This window comes from Tenrec ecaudatus, chromosome 4, assembly GCF_050624435.1.
Source record: "Tenrec ecaudatus isolate mTenEca1 chromosome 4, mTenEca1.hap1, whole genome shotgun sequence".
NCBI classification, from domain to species: Eukaryota; Metazoa; Chordata; class Mammalia; order Afrosoricida; family Tenrecidae; genus Tenrec; species Tenrec ecaudatus.
In genome coordinates this window covers 57,698,300-57,719,335 of record NC_134533.1, presented here as the reverse complement: position 1 = coordinate 57,719,335, position 21,036 = coordinate 57,698,300, and positions in this window count along the sequence as shown.

Below are 21,036 nucleotides of genomic sequence, written 5' to 3'. Positions count from 1 at the left end.
CCCCAGTGCAAGGACACGTAGGAGAGGGAAGCTGGATTCAAGCCCAAGTTACTGTATTGCCTGAGTGGCCTGGGTAAAACCTCCCGCGTCTTCTGGTGTGACAGGAGAGACTAACTTGCAGTAGCTCCCACCAGGGGCCAGGCTCACTTATCTAAATCTTCCCACACAGGCAGGAGTGCTAGGTGTTCTCAGCCCTAATTATTGTGTGAGGAGCGCTCACCTGCCAGCGGACAGACTGTCATAGGTTGGTTTAGAGAAGCGGTTCTCAACCTGTGGTTCGTGACCCCTTTTGGGGGTGGAACGACCCTTTCACAGGGTCACCCTATTCATAACAGTAACAACATGACAGTGATGAAGTAGCAAAGAAAATAATGTTATGGTTGGGGGTCACCACCACCTGAGGAACTGTATGAAAGGGTAGCGGCATTAGGAAGGTTGAGAACCGCTGGTTTCGAGTCTGAACCAGGTGCAATAGGAGGAATGAGGTCACCCACCTGCCTCCATAGAAAAGGAAGGTGCATGCTGAAGGTCCTCTTTCAACCCCAGGTTACTCATGATTCAGAGGGAGAAGGCCTGACCCTTCTGATCCATAACCCACTGCCAACAAGTACATGCTAACTTCTAGCGACCCGAACCTCTCCTTCAGGTTTCCGAGGCATAAACCTAAGAGACTAGAAAGCCTCATCTTTCTCCCAAGGGGTGGCGAGTGGTTTTGAACTGCTGACCTAGCGGTTAGCAGGATCTGACTCTGAGAGCGAGTACATTTGTTTAAATGAAGAAAGTGTTCATGTATGCCCTAAATGCAGTGGTTGAGTGGCAGTGGAGTGGGCTCCCGACTCATGGTAACCTCATGCAGCCTAGAGGCCCAGTCCTGCGTCCTTCCCATGGTCCATTGCTGATCAGATAGAAGGCTGGGACCCACTAGGGGTCCACTGGTTGGCTTGTATATGACCGTGTCAATACCACTAGGCTTTCCTTCCCAGTCTTTGGCCTGGAAGCGCCGCTGAAACCTGTTCACCATCACAGTGCACACAGGCTGTGCCCTGAGAGCTGACCAGGACCTGCAGGAATGGAGCCAGGCCTCCCGATGGGAGGGGCCCAGGTGACAGCGGTGGGTTGAACAGTTGACAGCCGGGGTCCATAAAAAGGCACCTCCTTGGAAACCCAGTGGGACATTTGGACTGGTGTCCCCTAGGGCTGTACCAGTCTGAATTGATTTACATGGGACGGGTCAAATGCTACGTGAAAGGAGCTGATCCGACGTGGGACCTTCTTGGAAATCCAAGAACCTGCAAACCAACCCAAAAGCTTGCTCCCAGCCCCCTAGCAATTGGGATCTTCTTGGGTCCTTACGAGGAGGCATTCTCGTCCTGTTTGTTTTTGCTTCCCTCCTCACAAATACCTTGTGCCTACACGTTCAGGAGCCTCCAAGTGAGGTGTGTGAGGTGCACAAGCCAGTTATGTAAGGTGAACAGCACAACAGAGCACCGAGGCTGTGGGAATCGGGGTGACTGGGGGTTGTGCAACTTGTGTGGGAGCCGGGAGCCTCGGGTGGCAGGTTGGGTCCATGGCAGGTGAGCAAGGAGCAGAAATCCCACCTTTGTTTTCTCCGGGCTCCAGGCCAGTTGTTAGGGGACCCGCCGGCGCACCAGGCCTGACCTTGGCGGTGGACTTGGCACGGCCCGCCCGGAGGAGGTCCCGGCGGCCGGCCGGAGGCGGTGGGTGGGGCGGCGAGGACAGGCCGCAGCCCGGCCCCCGCGTCTGTCAGCAAGGGGGGAGCGGATGTGTCATTTGTTGTTTCAGTCTCTGGGGCTGGCAGGGCGGCAGAGGAGGGAGGGGCAGCGGAGGAAAGAATGCGACCCAGCTCCTGAGCTGCCTCGGAAATGCCATCGCCCAGAGGCTGTTGCAGCCAAAGGGACCTTGCCTCTTCGAGGGGCAGGTATCCGCCATGCAAATACTCATAAAGAGGCAGGCCCCTGTCTGGCTATGTATGCCTTGTTTTTTGTGCATATTATTGTCTCTACAAATCTATCTAGATAAGATAGCCTGGATGAACAGTCTGGAGGAGAAAACAACCGAACCAATGGTTCTGGGGGCAACATGGGAGAGGGAGATGTGGGGGGTAAGGAGGTGGTATTGACCAACCCAGGGACAGGGGAGCAACAAGTGATCCAAAATTAGTGGCAAGGAGGGTGTGAGAGGCCTGGTAGGGATTCAGCAAGGGCAATGTAACCGAGAGACATTACTGAAACCCAAATGAAGGCTGAGCATGATAGTGGGACAAGAGGAAAGTAAAAGGAAATAGAGGAAAGAACTAGGAGACAAAGGGCATTTATAGAAGTCTAAATACTGACATGTACATATGTAAATATATTTATATAGGATGGTGGGGAAATAAATCTACGTGCATATATTTATAGGTTTAGTATTAAAGTGGCAGATGGACACTGGACCTCCACTCAAGTACTTACTCAATGCAAGAACACGTTGTTCTGTTAAATTGGCATTCCATGATGCACACCTTCCTGACACGATCACTGAAGACAAATGGGTGCATAGCAAATGTGGTGAAGAAAGCTGATGGTGCCTGGCTATCAAAAGATATAGTGTCTGGGACCTTAAAGGTTTGAAGATAAACAAGCAGCCATCTAGCTCAGAAGCAACAAAGCCCACATGGAAGAAGCACACCAGCCTGTATGACCATGAGGTGTCAAAGCGATCAGGTATCAGACATCAAAAAACAAAAAATCATATAATTGTAGTGGAGACTCAGAGCCCATCGGTAGGCAACTGGACACCCTCTTATAGAAGGTCATGGGGAGGAGACGAGCCAGTCAGGGTGCAGTGTAGCAATGATGAAACATCTAACTTTCCTCTAGTTCTTAAATGCTTCCCCCCCTCCCCTCACTGTCATGATCCCAATTCTACCTTACAAATCTGGCTAGACCAGAGGATGTGCATTGGTACAGATAACAAATGGAAACACAGGGAACCCAGGACAGATGACACCTTCAGGACCAGGGGTGAGAGTGGCGATGCCTGGAGGTTGAAGGGAATGTGAGGTGGAAAGGGGGAACCAATGATAAGATTCTACGTATAACCTCCTCCCGGGGGGATGGACAACAGAGAAGAGGGCGGGGGGAGACATTGGGCAGTATAACATATGACAAAATAATAATAATTTATGAATGATGAAGGGTTCATGAGGTAGGGGGCAGTGGGAAGGGAGGGGGGAAATGAGCAGCAGATAGTAAGGGCTCAAGTAGAAGGCAAATGTTTTGAGAATGATGATGGCAACAAATGTACAAATGTGCTTGACACATGGATGGATGTATGGATTGTGATAAGAATTGTATGAGCCCCCAATAAAATGATTTTTTTAAAAAGAGGCAGGCTCAGAGTGGGAGGCCATCTTGTTGGCAAAAGAAGACACCCCCCATCCACACTCCTCCCCGCCCCCCTGCCCTCCCCTGCCTTCTGCTGCACCTGACTCTTCTGGACTCCAGGAAGAGGAATGGAATTCCTTTTGGGAATTTAAAAGAGGGCCCCAGGTACCAGCTGACTCCACTGAGCCTCTTGGAAAGATCACAATTGTCTCAGAATACACATGGAATACACACTGGCAACCAAAAACCAAACTCCAAAGTCACTGCCATTGAGTCAATGAGAACTTGCAACCACCCCCTGGGGTTTCAGAGAATGTAACTGTTTATAGGAGCAGAAAGCCCAGGCTTTCTCCGGAGGAGCTGCTGGTGGTTTTGAACTTGGAACCCTGAGGATTGAAGTCCAACGAGTCCTATGCCACCCGGCCTCCTACATAAATGCTAAGTTAACCTAATCTTACAACTTTATTTTGTCCAAGAGCAGCCCAACTTTCTTCTACTTACATGTAGCCTCATGGTACTGAAGACAGAAGATCGCAGGTGCTCTCATTTAAGACTTCTTTCATTCCGTGCGAGGTGAGCTTTTCTGATTTTAAAATTTCAGAGATAAACTAAAAAGTCCATTGGTCCATTGAATTATAGCACCAAACCTTTTAGGATTCAAAGATGACAGGGAGGACAGGAGCACTCACAATAACCCAGAGTTCAGACAGGCTGCAGGCTCCAGGCAACCTGTCCCAGGAGACAGTGGGAGGATGTGCAGGCCCGGGCTGTGTTTCAGAAAGGTTTGCAGGGCTGTGAACCAGTAGATGGGTAAGTCAGTCTTGTGGTCAAGCTAGGGCAGTCCCAGTTTGTTTCTTTCATTCCAAAGAGGCTGTTCCACACGATCATCTCTTATCTATCTCTGTCCCCCCTGGGCACAACAGAGTGCCCAGCACACAGTAGGGACCTAGTCAATCATTCCTATATGATTAAAAAACACTTTAGGTACCTTGGTGCAAGGTTGCCATTCCAACCTGTTTAGATCCCAAAAGGCCAGGACCACCACCTGAGCACCTAGACAATTGGGAGACTCAACGCCAACGAACGTGCAGAGTGCAGCACCCCCTTGGAGGAGTAACTGCCAAACCAAACCTCGAAGTTCACCGCGCATTTAAAGCCAGAGTTCCATTTACAGGAATTATGGGGGCCAGAGAGCAAGTTCGACCTCACCACATGGAAACAAACAAGGAAATCCTATCTGTGGGACTTCCTAGAGGACGGTGGAGCTGGTTCCCATCAAAGATCGGGCATTAAAAATAGTGAGAGAGAAAGAAGTGGCTTGAAAAAGAGACTACAAAGCTTAAAGAGGTTTAAGAGACATGACATCCAAAGTCGGCGTAGGCATGAGCTCCTGATTCAGACATACCAGTTGCTAAAAGAAAAGAATGAGTGAGAGAGAGAGAGAGAGAGAGAGAGAGAGAGAGAGAGAGAGAGAGAGAAGAAGAAGAAGAAGAAGAAGGAGGAAAGAAAGGGAAAAGAAAAAAACCAAGACAACCAGAAACTTGAATGTGACCTTGATATTAGGTGATACCAAGGGATTTTGTCAAGTCTGTTAAATGTAGGATGGTCTTTCAGTGAGGTTAAAACTCTTTAAAGTTCATTCTTAAAGATACACACTCAGCTGGGGAGTGAAACGTGGAAAGGTCAGGGAATTACATTGGGGGGGGGTGGAAGTTAGAAGAAACCCATGTGGGCACATCTTGCTAATTGTTAGGTCGGTCCCCGTGTGCATTCAGCATCCTAGTTTCTCTGGTAGTTCGTTATACAATTATACTATAATTGTAGGTTTGGAAGGTTTTATTATTAAGATTTTAAGAAAGGAAAAGGTCAGGACATAAAAAGCGAAAGCTCCAGCCTCCTCCTTGGTCTGACTGCACTCGTCTCCCAGCTTCAGTTACATTTGGGCATCTCAGCTCGCCGTGCCTGTTCTGTTCTGCCCAAACTGGAAGGGGAATTTCGCCTGCTCAGAGTGGTAATTTACTGGTTTTTATATCTTTTTTTGCTCCTGTTATGTATGTATTTAAACGGTGTGTGAAGATGGCTAAAATGGTGTCTTTGCACCTTCTAAGGGTGATGCTAAACATCTTCATGCGGCGAGTGAGGGGCAGGAGGAAGGACACTTGGGAGGGGGAGGCAGCGTGCCAAGCGTCTTACCTGTGTCCTTGAGAAGATTATAGAGATTCCTCTAGGCAACATCTTGCAGACTTGCTTTCAAAGCAGCCTAAGAACAGAGGATGGGACGGGGTGGGGGTGGGGATGGGGTTGGGGTGGGAAGGGCAGCGGAGAGGGGGTTGCTAGACAAAAGGCAAACCAAAAGACAAAAGGAGGCGGGTGTGAGGGCGTGGAAACACACTGGCCTTGGAATGAGGAGCTGGATGGGAGTTCCAACGGCACCATTAGCAGCTGGGTGATGTCACCATTCTTAGCTTTGGGTCCTTCATCTGGAAAATGGAGATGACATCACCCACCTTTCAGGCTAGGTGTGAGCAGTAGCTGAGGTGATCCGTGTGAAAGCCCCTAGCACCGGGCTTAATATTTGAGATCTACCCAGAGGACTCAGCTGAATTCGGAAAGCAAGAACATATTGAGCACCTGCTATGTTAGTGGGGAGAGGAGGATGAATAAAGTGGGGCCATTCCCTTTAGAAGACTCGTATTTTTGCATGTACTTGGACTGGTGACAGATGAGCAAGGCTCTAAACATAAACTAAAACATATGAATGAGATGACCACCTGCTACCTGACATTCATCCTGGTGGGCATCTTACCTAGGTCGGTGTTTTCCTCTCCGGCACATCACAGGCTTGGTTCACTTTGCTTTAGAGGAGGAGACACGCTCCACACTCACTGCTCTTGCCAAGCTCGCACAGCCAGCTTGTGGCCCACTTGGGGTATGAAGAGAGCTCCTCAAACCTCCGATCCTCGCTGCCCACAGGTAGACGAAGCCGATGACAGGACATGCCTCTTACCACTGCCAGATCACAGATCTCTCTACACCAGCAGCCATCTTGTTCTTTTCGGTCCCTCAGTTGTTGGGGCATTCGAGTTATGACTACTTTTCGACTATTTTGCATAATGCTGCTATACATATTCATGTAGACGGTGGAGTGTGGACTAAAGCATCTTCCAGCCCCACCAGCAGTGGACGAGGGCTTGAGTTCCACCACATGCTGCTGCCACTTGTCCTTGTCCATCTTTTCAGCTATCAGAGCTCGGTGGGGCTGGAGTGCTGGCTTGTGTTTGTCCTTTGCGTTTTCCTAATGACGAATGATAGGGACCGTATTTGTATGCGCCCATGAGCCATGCACACATCTTCTTTGGAGAAATGTCTATTCCAATCCTTTGCCATTTTGTTTGTGTCTGTTGTCTTCTTTTATGATTAAGTTGTAAGAGTTCTTTTTATATTTTGGAAACCAGACCCTTACCAGATACATGCTTTTCAAATACTTTCTTGCATTCTGTGGTGTGTTTCTGCACGTTCTTTGTGGTGTTGTTTGCAGCACGAAATTGCTGAATTTTGATGGCCTTGAATTAATTTATTGGCTTTTCCTTCTTTGTTGCTTGTGCTTTTGCTGCCTGTGACAGCTAAGAAATCATTACCCAGTCCAAGGTCCTAAAGGCTTTCAGCTCTGTTTCCTTTGAAGAGTGTGTTAGTCTAGGTTGACTAGGGAAACTAATGGATAGACATTCATATGTGTACATGAAAGAACTTTATATAAAAGAGAAATTGTATATTAAGAAGACATTCCAACAAAGTTCAGATCAAGTCCATAAGTTCGATTTTTGCCCATATGTCTGATACCAATCTATAAATTCCTCTTCAGACTCACACAACACATGCAATGGTGCCAGTGGGTAGAGAGTCTTGTGGATCCAGTGGTAGTAGAAACATCTCAATGCTGGCCGGGGTCTCCGTGTGGCTCCTCCAGCTCCAGTGCTCTAACGTAGCTCCATGTGCCTTGTCAGCAGGAAGACAAAGCAGAGAGAGTCTCCCACCTCCAGGGAGGAAGACAGGAGTTCCCAGAATCCTCAGGAGAAGGCCAGGCCCACATGGAGGCCTCATTGGGTATGGCCTGATTGACAGGCTAGACTCCACTCCTTCCCAAGTTGACAAAAGATTATGTAACTGCCACAGAGAGTTTTATAGTCTTAGCTGTCATCAGCTATCTGGGGAGTTAACCAAAGGGATTTTGATTTGCTCTACTCCTTGAGAAATAGTAGGGTGTATGTCAGGCAGAGAAATAAGAGGGGCTTTCAGACAACACATTTTGCTTTTGAAATCAGTTTTTTAAAAAAGGAAACTTTTCCTTTGGAAACAATCGACCAAAATAAACACAGTACAGAAAACACGAACTCTACTCTTTACCCGACTCACCGATTCACAGATCATGCCGGCGGTCTTGATGAAGGCACAGGGCCAGGCGGGGCTCTCTGCTGTAGTGCGCGTGGTTGCCAGGAGCTGGCGCCGACTCAACAGCAACTCATAGTGATGAGGACTCAATTGATAGACCGATTGATTGATAAATAGATTTGTTTGCAGTTCTTAAAGTGTATCAATGTTTTACCATCGCCATTAACCATTTTAGAACAATGCGATGGACAGAATTGGTGTACAGAAGAGTACATGTGAAGATTGTACAGATGGAAAATGCTTTGTTACCTGTATATTTATCACAATTTAAAAGTGACGTAAGATTTCGTGTGCAATAATGAGAAAGCTGAAAAATATCCTTAGGATTCAAAACCCCTTGATTAAAATCTGTTGTAAGCCTGAGATACGAGTTGAGTTCTCAGCATGGGGTTGAACTCTTGGATTGCGTCTTTCTAGGTGAGAAAGGCAACTGTGAGGCAGTCACAGATGCTCTGTCCGCTCATGATGGGCCAAATGAGGAGTCAGTTAGGGGAATTCAACCGGGCATTGTGTGGTGGTTACACATGGAGCTGTTAACCACCAGGTCAACAGTTTGAAACCACTAGGTGCTCCACTGGAGAAAGATGAGGCTTTTTGCCCCTATAAGGAGTTACAATCTCAGAAACCCACAAAGGCAGTTCTACCTGGTCCTATAAGGTTGCGCTGAGTCAAAAGTGACTTGATGGAAGTGAATTTGGGGGTGGGGGTGGGGTGTGGGGAGGGAGGTGTGTGTGAAACAGCACAAGGAGCCCTGGTGGTGTTGTGGGTTAGGCGTTGGACTGCTAGCTACCGACTGGTGGTTCAAATCCACCAGCCTCTCCATGAATAAAAGACGAAGCTGTCCGCTCCTATAAGGATTTACAGTCCTGGACACCTTATATAGGGTCTGTGTGAGTTGGAATTGACTTAATGGTGGTGGAGTTTTAGGTGGGGAAGGGAGGAGAACAGCAAACTCTCGGAAAGATCCAAACAATGATTCCAGAAATGAAGTTGAACATGCGTGCAGTGCCTACACGCCTTACATAGGAAACATCTCAACAATGCCAAGTTTGAATGTCTTCACGCCAGCTTGTGGCGATGGCCTGTTCTCCGAAGACTGTGATTTGACTTCCTAACCATTCTCTAGAAATTGCAGAGTTTCTTTGCATTATGCTAGCAAGCAATAAATAAGGCGATGTTAAAACGAAAAAACAAGGAACAACAACAAAACCCCGTGGCAGCTGTAGTATCCTGAAAGCAGATTTTAATTGAAGACATATTTGCAAATCCACAGTATGATCCCAGAATTCATTCAAATAGGCGTTTATGCTCAGTGTGTCTCGACTTCCGCCTTGTTGGAGCATGCCAACAGAAAGCCGATCCACCGGCCACATCTTGTTAAGATCGACTGTGCCAGATTTATGGCAGCGGCTCAGCTACCTGACAGCCAAGGAGACAACTTCTTTCAGGGAGCTCCCTCTCTTTCAAACAAGACCGAACTCTGTCTTCCTTCATCTCTTTTCAAAGAAACCGTAGAAACATCAAAAGTGGGTTTATCCTAGTCCCGGGCCCCCATGGAGGCATGCTCAATCTGCCCCCTCTCCTCCAATTATACATGATTACTAGGTTCCTTTTGATTTCTCTTTCAACTCAAGTTTTCCTTAATCCCCTTTTATTTGTTAAGTTCTAACCTTGACACCAGGAATCCTTGGCAATGAGGACCGGACTCAGAGTCATGGAAGCGGAGAAGAGAATTCCAACGTGGACACACAAAGCATAACGGGACAAAGCGTTTAGAAGCTCGAATCATTTCCTTTCTCTTTTCCCACCCAGGTAACATGCCAGTTGAGAGGCTGGTGCAGGAATCTACATGGAGATCACCCAGGTAACATGCCAGTTGAGAGACTGGTGCAGGAATCTACATGGAGATCACCCAGGTAACATGCCAGTTGAGAGACTGGTGTAGGAATCTACATGGAGATCACCCAGGTAACGTGCCAGTTGAGAGGCTGGTGCAGGAATCTACATGGAGATCACCCAGGTAACATGCCAGTTGAGAGGCTGGTGCAGGAATCTACATGGAGATCACCCAGGTAACGTGCCAGTTGAGAGGCTGGTGCAGGAATCTACATGGAGATCACCCAGGTAACGTGCCAGTTGAGAGACTGCTGCAGGAATCTACATGGAGATCACCCAGGTAACGTGCCAGTTGAGAGACTGGTGCAGGAATCTACATGGAGATCACCCAGGTAACGTGCCAGTTGAGAGACTGGTGCAGGAATCTACATGGAGATCACCCAGGTAACGTGCCAGTTGAGAGACTGCTGCAGGAATCTACATGGAGATCACCCAGGTAACGTGCCAGTTGAGAGACTGGTGCAGGAATCTACATGGAGATCACCCAGGTAACGTGCCAGTTGAGAGACTGGTGCAGGAATCTACATGGAGATCACCCAGGTAACATGCCAGTTGAGAGACTGGTGCAGGAATCTACATGGAGATCACCCAGGTAACATGCCAGTTGAGAGACTGGTGCAGGAATCTACATGGAGATCACCCAGGTACCATGCCAGTTGAGAGACTGGTGCGGGAATCTACATGGAGATCACCCAGGTAACGTGCCAGTTGAGAGACTGGTGCAGGAATCTACATGGAGATCACCCAGGTACCATGCCAGTTGAGAGGCTGGTGCGGGAATCTACATGGAGATCACCCAGGTAACGTGCCAGTTGAGAGACTGCTGCAGGAATCTACATGGAGATCACCCAGGTACCATGCCAGTTGAGAGGCTGGTGCAGGAATCTACATGGAGATCACCCAGGTAACATGCCAGTTGAGAGACTGGTGCAGGAATCTACATGGAGATCACCCAGGTAACATGCCAGTTGAGAGACTGGTGCAGGAATCTACATGGAGATCACCCAGGTAACGTGCCAGTTGAGAGACTGGTGCAGGAATCTACATGGAGATCACCCAGGTAACGTGCCAGTTGAGAGACTGGTGCAGGAATCTACATGGAGATCACCCAGGTAACGTGCCAGTTGAGAGACTGGTGCAGGAATCTACATGGAGATCACCCAGGTAACGTGCCAGTTGAGAGGCTGGTGCAGGAATCTACATGGAGATCACCCAGGTAACGTGCCAGTTGAGAGACTGCTGCAGGAATCTACATGGAGATCACCCAGGTAACGTGCCAGTTGAGAGACTGGTGCAGGAATCTACATGGAGATCACCCAGGTAACGTGCCAGTTGAGAGACTGCTGCAGGAATCTACATGGAGATCACCCAGGTAACGTGCCAGTTGAGAGACTGGTGCAGGAATCTACATGGAGATCACCCAGGTAACGTGCCAGTTGAGAGACTGGTGCAGGAATCTACATGGAGATCACCCAGGTAACGTGCCAGTTGAGAGACTGGTGCAGGAATCTACATGGAGATCACCCAGGTAACGCCAGTTGAGAGACTGGTGCAGGAATCTACATGGAGATCACCCAGGTAACATGCCAGTTGAGAGACTGGTGCGGGAATCTACATGGAGATCACCCAGGTAACGTGCCAGTTGAGAGACTGGTGCAGGAATCTACATGGAGATCACCCAGGTACCATGCCAGTTGAGAGGCTGGTGCAGGAATCTACATGGAGATCACCCAGGTAACGTGCCAGTTGAGAGACTGGTGCAGGAATCTACATGGAGATCACCCAGGTACCATGCCAGTTGAGAGGCTGGTGCAGGAATCTACATGGAGATCACCCAGGTAACATGCCAGTTGAGAGACTGGTGCAGGAATCTACATGGAGATCACCCAGGTAACATGCCAGTTGAGAGACTGGTGCAGGAATCTACATGGAGATCACCCAGCTTTACAACTGATAAAAGCTACGCTATAGTGTACGACAGAGGTTATGCTGTGCCGTCTAAATCATGTTCTCGAGAAAGGGGAAACCCATCACAAAGATCAACATACAACTCTCCCAGCCCAGGGGGACAAACAACAGAAGCGTGGGTGAAGGGAGACAGCAGATGGTATAAAATATGAAAATAAACATAATTTGCAAATTATTAAGGCTTCACGAGGATGGGAGGATGGGGGAGAGGGGGAAGAGAGTTGAAAGAAATTGCTTTGGAAATGATGAAGGCAACAGATGCTTGATACATGGATGTATGGATGCTCTAAGAGCCCCCATTAGAATGATTTATTTAAAAAAAAAGACCAGAAAAAAAAATCACGTTCTTAGCTGGAGGGAATACTTCCCGAAGCTCACTCCCAATTGACAGCCCTCTCTCTGGGGATTGTCTAGTCCAAGGCCATGGCTAAGGCCGTGGCTAAGCTCAGGCGTCCTTGCAGAGGCTGATGCCACGGAGTCAACGCTAGCTCAGAGCAACTCTGTAGGACAGGGTAGAACTGCCCTGGTGAGTTTCTGAGACAGGTACTGTTTAAAGGAGTAGAAAGTCTCATCTTTCTCCTGCAGAGAGGCTGGTGGTTTCGAACTGCTGACCTTGTGGATCGCAGCCAAATTAGTAACCACGACCCCACCAGGATTGATGCATGAAGATGTATGAAGGCTTGACCCACTCATGCCAGTTTGAGACAAGTCTTAGGAGTCGCTCAGGCCTTCGTTGGCATTGTTACTGCTTACCTTCTCCCTTTGCTCAATCTGCTTTCTCCCCTGCCTGGCAGGGTCAACCCCAAGAGTTTTCCCTAAAACATTTCCTGCATGCTTCCCAAGGAGTCCAGCCTGGGAGGGTAAGGGATGCTTCCCAGAGGAGGTCATCCACTAGAGACTAGCAGCGAGAGAGGCAAAAGCAGCATGTGCGATTCATGCCACAGGTCACAGAAGGGTGGACAATTTAAAGATCCTACACAAGAAATCCTTTGGAAAACCAGCTCTGTCCTCTTCTGGAGCTTGGGGCCTGAAACACTCCTACTTTCTCTCCTTCCTTCCCTCCATAAAGAAAGGAAGAGAAGAAAGGAGATGAGATGAGTGTTATCTTTTGTTTCAGAGGATGGGTTGTGTGGTAACAATGTGTCGGAACCAACTTAATGGTAGTGAGTTCACATGTGTTTACAACAAAAGCACAAACCATACTAAGCAGGAATAATAATACCACTCCCACCCCTCCTAAAAAATAAAACAACAACAAGCCCAAGCCTGTGGCTCTCTGTTCTGACTTGCAGGGACCGTGGGGCCAGGGCAGAATTGTCTCGGTAGGGTTTCCAAGACTCTAATCTTTACAGAAACTCAGTCACCTCTTTCTTCCACAGAGCAGTGGGTGGGATTGAACCACCGACCTTCTGGTTAGGAGCTGAGTATTTAAGTACTATGTCACCTGGGCTCCTTAGCAATAAAAATGGCTATCGTTTATTAGCCCAGGTGGCGTTGCTGGGTGGGCATTTTACTGGTAACTGCCAAGTCATTTCAAACTCCTCCGCTGCTCCACGGGCCGAGAGCCTTTCTGCTCCCAGGAAGATGCAAAGCCTCAGACACCTGCAGGCGTCCCTGTGAGTCCGGGTTGACTTGAGGTCGCTGGTTTGGTGGATAATGAGAAACGACTCAATGGCAGTGGAACGGTCGGCTATCACTGACTGAGGCCTTGCTATGTGCCGAGTGTTCGCCCACTCCCTATCGTCTCGTTTGTTTTCTCCTTTTCTTTATGTTGCTCCCGTGAGGCAGGTGCCATGGTTATCCTACTTCTATAGATAAGAAAACGGAGGCTTTGCCAAGTGGTGAAGCTTGCCTGTGATCCAATAACCAGTTAGAGTCTTGGCCACACGTACGAACAGCCCACTCTGTGACATTTCTCCAGGCGGGAGCACAGAGGGCCTCTTTCCTGAGGGCTCACCCAGGCCCTGGCCGTGTGGTATGGTCCGCCCGGGCAGCTTGGGGCTAGGAATCCCGGAGGGAGGCTGTGGGCCCTGCATGCAGCTGAAAGGCCCAGCAGCAGGCCAGAGCGCTAGTTCAGAAGCTGGTGGAGAGGCGCCTCTGCTCAAAGGAAGAGAAACTTGATAGACGGGTTTTTCTTGCCTTTGGAAAAGAAGGTGCCAGCACAAAGGGCAATGCTTGGCGGTCATTCATGGGTGTTTTCCCAGGAGACAGAGTCGCCATGTGAGTGTGTGTGTTGGGGAAGGGGATGAAGGACACAGGACGTGGTCACATGTGTTTGGTTGCCCACGGGGACTCCTCTCGGTGGCAGTTATCTATCAACGATATGAATCACTTGGTTAGAACTGCTTCTCTGGAGAGGACCTGCTGGCAGGTTGCTGGGGGGCGGGAAGTGGGGGCTGACCTCGGGGTTTTGCTTCTCAACGCTGGAACGAAGTCACGCGGCAGAAGCACTTGTGTGGGAAAGGGACGTTTCAGGCATGGCCGTCTCAGACCGTGCACGCTTTCTCTCTTGAAAGTGTGCAAGGCTGTGTGGGAAAGTACAAGACTGAAAATGGCCATTTCGGGGGAGCGAGGAAAACCATGGTTAAGAACCTAAAGAAGAGTCCGGAACCAGACAAAGAAGAGAGGGGGAGCCCCGAGTGCCTAGAGGGCACGCGGGCGGTGTGTGTGCGCACTTGGGTGAGATCGCACCCACTGACCTGCAAGGACAGCCTTGGGGAGGGGGAGTGGCCTGCCCTCAGCCAGCTGTGTACCCGCCCTGGCTGGCGGGGGGTGTGGTTGAGGGTATTGGCAGATCTGAGTGGCTGAGTGTGTGATGTAATGTTGCTGGTGCCCAGTGTGGGTGTCCCCAGTTGATCTCCACCTGGGCCTACGTGACATGACTTTGGCCTGAGCATGCCCGGCTTTGGATCTTTCCCACGGGTGGCTCATTTCTTTGCAGCCCCTCGATTGTGGCAGGGCCAGTTATTTTTGTTTAGGGTAAGCTTTTGGTGGAGACTACCCCCTGATCCCCAATCTTGCTGCTTTTCACTTCTACTCTAGCACACTGCAGTGCAGGGCTGGGAGAGCCTGCAGCCCCACGTAGAATCTGGTAAGCCTTGGCTCTAAGCACGGTGGGGCTGATGTTGACTGAGCCCTTACAGGAGGGAGGTCGCGTGCAGTAGACCTGCTCAATGCCATATGCCATTGGACTTCCTGGATGCCGTTTCCATGAGCACTACTGGTGGATCCAAGCAAGATGAAATTCCTGGCAACCTTGACCAGGAGAGACAGTCTCTGAAAAGGGCATCATACTTGGTAAAGTAGGAGGGCAGCAAAAAAGAGGAAGACCCTCCAGGAGATGGATTCATCCAGAGACTGCAACAATGGTGGGGTGGTGCATGATGGGGCAGATCCATCAGGATCGCTGGCTACGAGTCGGAACAAACGACAGCCCAAACGACAACACGGAGGGAGGTATCTGACCCAAGGAGCACCTTCAATGTCAAAAAACATGAAAAAGCCAGAAGATGTAGCAAGCATATGCGTGCCTAGCTAAACTAGGTTTCATCATCGAAAAACGACTCGCTCCTCTCAAGAAACAACTAGGTGACCACCTCTTCATTTAATAAGCAGGTATATTTTAAATGCCCTCCGAAATAGATTTTTCTTCCCCATCTCTCTCAATCCCACTGGGCTCAACATAGTTATTTTCAAATATTTGGGCTGCTTCCTTTTCCAGACCTCTCAACATATCTCCCTGAGGATTGAGGCTTCCTGGTCCCCCTGCACTGCAAGTTAGGAATTGTAAAATGACCTTGGCATTCATTAAGCTTTCCAGTGAAGAGCCTGGCTCTCTGTAGAGTCCAAATTGCAGGAAAGTTCACAACTTGGGAGAGCGACCCAGTCCTGGCCCATTGTCCAGGTTGGATAGCAAAGACTTGCAGTCCATCCCTAGAAAAAGACTGTCGGCTGGCCAAAAAAAAAGAAAAAAAAAATCCCATCCGAATATTTGGTTGGGAGTGGAGGGTAGAGTGCAGGAAGGAGGGATTAACTGTAAACATCGTGCCTGAGACTTTCTTTCTTCGCTCTTCTCATTTTCTCTCCTGACTGGGCTAGAGGAGCTCACGACCTCTTGAAGCTGAAATACCTAGAACTTTGCCATCATAAAGAGGAACAAGATTAACAGCTCAGTTGACAGTGTCTGGAATCCTTCGTTTAATCAACACTCCTTATGAGGTGACAAGCACTGTGCCAAGTAAGCACTGAAGAGACAATGGTGTGCGTGACAGGAGCGGTCTCTGCCTTCACAGGGCTCTTGACTTACTGGAAGAGACAGACCTTGCTAAGTTATCAAATCCACTCACATAGAGCCAGAGATCATAAAAGCGTGTGAAGATCCATCTAAGAGACAGTAACTGGTCTTTGCCCATCTGGGGCAAAGATGAGCAGAGAACATCAGGGACCATAGCAAACAATTAGTCCGAAGGACTAATGAGCCACATAGCTGCCACTAGCCCGAGCTCAGTATGATTGGATGGGGCCTGGGTGCCTCACCAACTGCTATGATCAGGATCGTGGTAGAAGGTCCTGGGAAATGAAATGTTAAAAGAAATGCAAAATCATTAAAAGAAACCCGATTTATTGGCCTGATAAAGACTGGTGGAACCCCTGAGATTATGGTTCTTAGACACCCTTCAAAATTATAATTAAACCCGCCCCTAAAGATCACCTTTCAACCAAACAGTAGACAGGCCTAGCACATGAACAGTAACACCTGTGAGACCACATGTTCTGTGAGCATCAATCACATTGCTAAATGGCAGTCTTGGCCACACACACACACACACACACACACACACACGCGCACACACACACACGAAAGTCAGAAGGCCGGAAGGGGCAGGCAAGATAGGCAAATGGAGGTGGGAGTACATGGAGTCAGTGGGAAGGGTGCTATTACATTGAGGGAATTGCCACTGATGTCATAAAACAAAGTGTGTGCAAATTGTCACATGGGAAATTTATTTGCTCTGTACCCTTTCACCTAAACCACAGTAAAATGTTCAAAAGCAAAAAGGTTTATTGAAATACTTCGATAATTATGTTGTTGTTAAGTCCCATTGAGTGGGCTCCGACCCATAGCGACCTGTCCACAGCAGAAGGAACCTCTGTGTCGTCCTGCACCATTCTCACAGTTCTTCTGAGCCCAGGGATGCGGCGACTGCGTCAATCGTATAATTGTAAGTGCCGTAAATGCCTTCTGCGGCTCAGTCCCTCCACGCTGGGCAGCACATCTTCCCTCGTACAAAAGAACTGTTCTAGCAGTTCTACTAGAACAAGTAGTTCAGGTGAGCCGTGATTGGAGAGAGAGGCAAGTGGACTGGTTTAGGCGTGCATCAGTAGTTGGCTTGATTGGCTGAATCCGGTAAGAGGAGGGGCACGGAGGGAAACTGGAGCACCAAGAATGCTTCCTACGTCTCTGACTTGACCAACTGGATGTTTGAGGGTACAGACCATTACTGAAGTAAAGAAGTCTGCATGAGACCAAGTATGGGGATGTACCCTGTTTCCCCCAAAATAAGACAGTGTCTTATATTAATTTTTGCTCCTAAAGATGCACTAGGTCTTATTTTCAGGGCATATCTTATTTTTCCATGAAGAAGCATATGGTACACATTTATTGTTAAACAATAAAAAAGGAAATTTATTACCTGTATATGGTACAGTAGCAGTTGTCATCATAAACCAGCATAACCAGACAAACTATGAATCCTACAGTATCAAGAATTTCTTGTTATTATCATTATTTCCATGTACAACAGTCTATGGAACATTTACTCATTTAGTCAATGACAGTCATGCCATCATCTTTTGGAACATCATAATAACAATCCAAACCCTTATATTCAGGGAGATCTTATTTTCGGGGGGTGCCTTATACTTCAGCGAGAGGCAAAACTGTAAGTAGGTCTTATTTTCGGGGGATGTCTTACTTTCGGGGAAACAGGGTAGAGGATCATGCACATTCTTTTGGACACGCAATCTTGTTGAGTAAATTGAGCACCCGGGGGATTAAAAATCTTGAGCGAAAAATACATCCCTTGTAGTTGCAAGAAGAGTCCTGTGTACTTATGACATACTCTTGGAAATAGCATCTATTGCTGTCACTTCATGGCTTTGACTTTCTTTTTCTGCTGTAGCTGGAATGATACCCGTAAGTTACATGATAAACACCCTTGAAAGCATTAGTGCAGAAAGATGTGAGAACGAACCAGGCCATCGAAGCAGTGAGGAGGCCCCCACGCAACGCACAGGAAATGATTAGCCAACACCTCCACATCCGATGTATCACTCACTAATAACGGATTACAGTAACACCAGCAATAACGGTGCTACGTGTGGAAATGTGGCGCGGGAGTTACCGCAGGATGAAAGACAGGATGAAATTAAAATGAGGAAAGAATTTTCAATGGAAAACAAGCTTGTAAACCAGAATCTGCTGACAAGCTTAAGCAGATCTTTGGGTCTAACCTGTGGAATCAAGGGATCGTTGAATTAGCTGCTTCCTCTCATTAGCTGGGCTGCCTCCTGCATTGTTCTTTTGAGATGCTGTTTTCCATGGATGTGTTCATTGCCTTTGACTCAGTCAAACTTTGAAGCTGATCTGAGAGAAAATAGCCAATAGAAGAAGGAGTTGTGGGCACAATGGCTGTTCATCTGTATATTCCTTAGGAGATACATCCCAGAGAGGAGCTGCCAGTCCAGGTGTCTCAGCAAGAAGCTCTGAGTAGGACAAAATGAGAACGATATATCACCACAGTATTCGGATTGGCTTTCATACGGTAATGGAATGGGAAGTGGATCATTCCAAGGTGGGCAGGGGTGAGGAGTAAGGTGGGGTCTCGTGTGTGTGTGTGTGTGTGTGTGTGTGTGTGTAGGGGACAGCAGACTTATATATCATTGGCTGTATTAGAAGAAAGGGGTCTTGGTAAAGTAGTGGTTATGTGTTAGACTGCTAACAATAAGGTCAGCAGTTTGAAACCACTAGCAGGCCTCTCAGTGAGAGCTGGGGGATGCTTGGGCAAGGGGCTGGTGGGAGGCCCCGCAGCCAGCATGTAGCACACCGTCCCACCCATCCATGAACAAGGAACCCTCTGTCCCCAACAAAGCCACTAACGACCTTTTGGGGTTGTTGAGGGAGTGAGGGCAGGAGAAGAAGGAGACCCTGGGGAGAGAGAGAGGGGCAGCCATTGCCCCCACCTTCTGAATGACTAGTGGCACTCTCCTGCAGGCAGGGGCGGGGATGGCGGTGAGCGCTCCTGGGGTGACCTGAGGGAGGTGGTGGTGGTGTTGGCCTCAGCAGGGGACCAGCAAGAGGCTCATAAGGAAAGGATTGAGGTGATGTCATTATCTTTCATTTTTGTATCACGATTTTCACCTAGTAGCCTGGTCTTTGGGACCTGATCCTGCTGATAAGTGAGGAATGGATGTAGATCTACTCATAAGCTGTTCTTCCCAACAAGGCTGTAAACACCTCTCCTACTGAAGTCTTTCCCATAGAAATTCTCTACTCACAAGAGGGGTCTCACTAAAATCACCCCTTATTCAACCTAATAAAAGAGAGCATTTTATAAATCATGGGAAAATGATATTTTTTAATCTGTCAGCTCCAAGCCCCCAAAGAATAAGAACTAATGTATGTGTAGATACTTTATAGAAACGATTTTGACTGCTGATGACGAACATTGCCATTAGGCAAGATGAGCGTGGTTCTGCTGCGGTAGCAAACAACCTCCCATTTCCGTGGCTTACAACAACTTTCCCCCCTTGCAGACGCTATGTCATCTTAGGTCTGCGACGGCCTTGCTCCATATCGCGCCAAGTCAGAAGCCCAGGTGCTGGAGTCTGGAAGGGCAAAAGGAGGCACTGGTAACGAACCTTCCGCTAGTGTACAGACGTCCACAGTCCATTGGCCACAGTCAATCATATGCCCAGACCCGACATCCAGGAAGAAGGGAAAGTCTGAACTTTGTACATGAAGGGGAAGAACCCGAAATATTTGAAGAGGATGTGATTACTATGCCCATGATTGCTATCTCTCCCTTTTTATAACGACGGCTGAAGGTCAGGTGGGCTAAGTAACTTGTTCGAGGGTAAACATCTTAATCATGGCCGAACTGAGACTTGCGCTCAGGTCAGTCTAAGGGGGACCCTGGGCTCCTAGCACTCCGCTGCCCTGCGCCTCTCAGAGATGCTTTCCGGAAAGCCTGTTGGCGAAATGACCAACTGCAGCACCAGGGCACTTTGGGGCTCGGACCACCTGTACGTGAACTATTATTCCCAGTAAGACTCTTCACTTTGTTGTTGTTAGATGTCGTCGAGTCAGTTCTGACTCAGAGACCCCCTTGAACAACAGAACCAAACATTGCCTGGTCCTGTGCTATCTTCACTCCTGTTCTTACGTCCGAGTCCATTTTTTCCGCTATTGGGTCCACCCAGCTTGTCAAAGGCCTCCTTCTTTGTCACTGGCCTCCTCTACCTTATCAAGCATGAAGCAGAAGCTCTGCTTGAGGTTCTCTTCTGGACACTGGAGTCTCCTGACAACATGTCCAAAGTGTGTGAGACAGAGTCTCGCCATCCTTCCCTCGAAGGGGCATTCTGGTTGTGTTTCTCCCAACACAGATCCGTTTGCTCTTTTGGCAGCCCATGGGACATTCACTATTCTTTGCCAACACCGCAGCTCAAATGCATGGATTCTACTCCAGTCTTCCTTGTTTAATGTCCAACTTCCATATGCAGACGAGACTATTGAAAATGCTGTGGTTGCTCTCTCTCTCTCTCTCTCACACACACACACACACGTACACACATACATCTTTCTGGACGAGCCCCTCACCCTCCCTAAAAAAAAATGCCGTGGTTTAGGTCAGGCACACCTTCCCCCCACCAAAACACCCTTGCTTTCCAACACTTGAAAGAAGTCTTGTGCAGCAGACTTACCCAATGCAAGGTGTCATTTCATCTCTTGATTTCTGCGTCCAGGAGCAGTGATGGTGGATCCAAGCAAGATGAACTGCTTGACAACTTCAACCCTTTCTCCGTTGAGCATGATGTTGCCTAGTGGTCCAGGTGTGAGGATTTGCGTCTTCTTTACAGTGAGCTGCACTCCACACCAAAGGCTGCAAATCCTGGGTCTTCATCAGCAAGTGCTCCAAGTCCTCCTCACTGTCAGCAAGCCACATGCTGTTCATAAGCCTTCCTCCAATCCTGACACCACATTCTTCGTCAGATAATACAGTTTCTCTGATCGTTTGCTCAGCATACAGATTGAATAAGTATGGTGAGAGGCTACAAC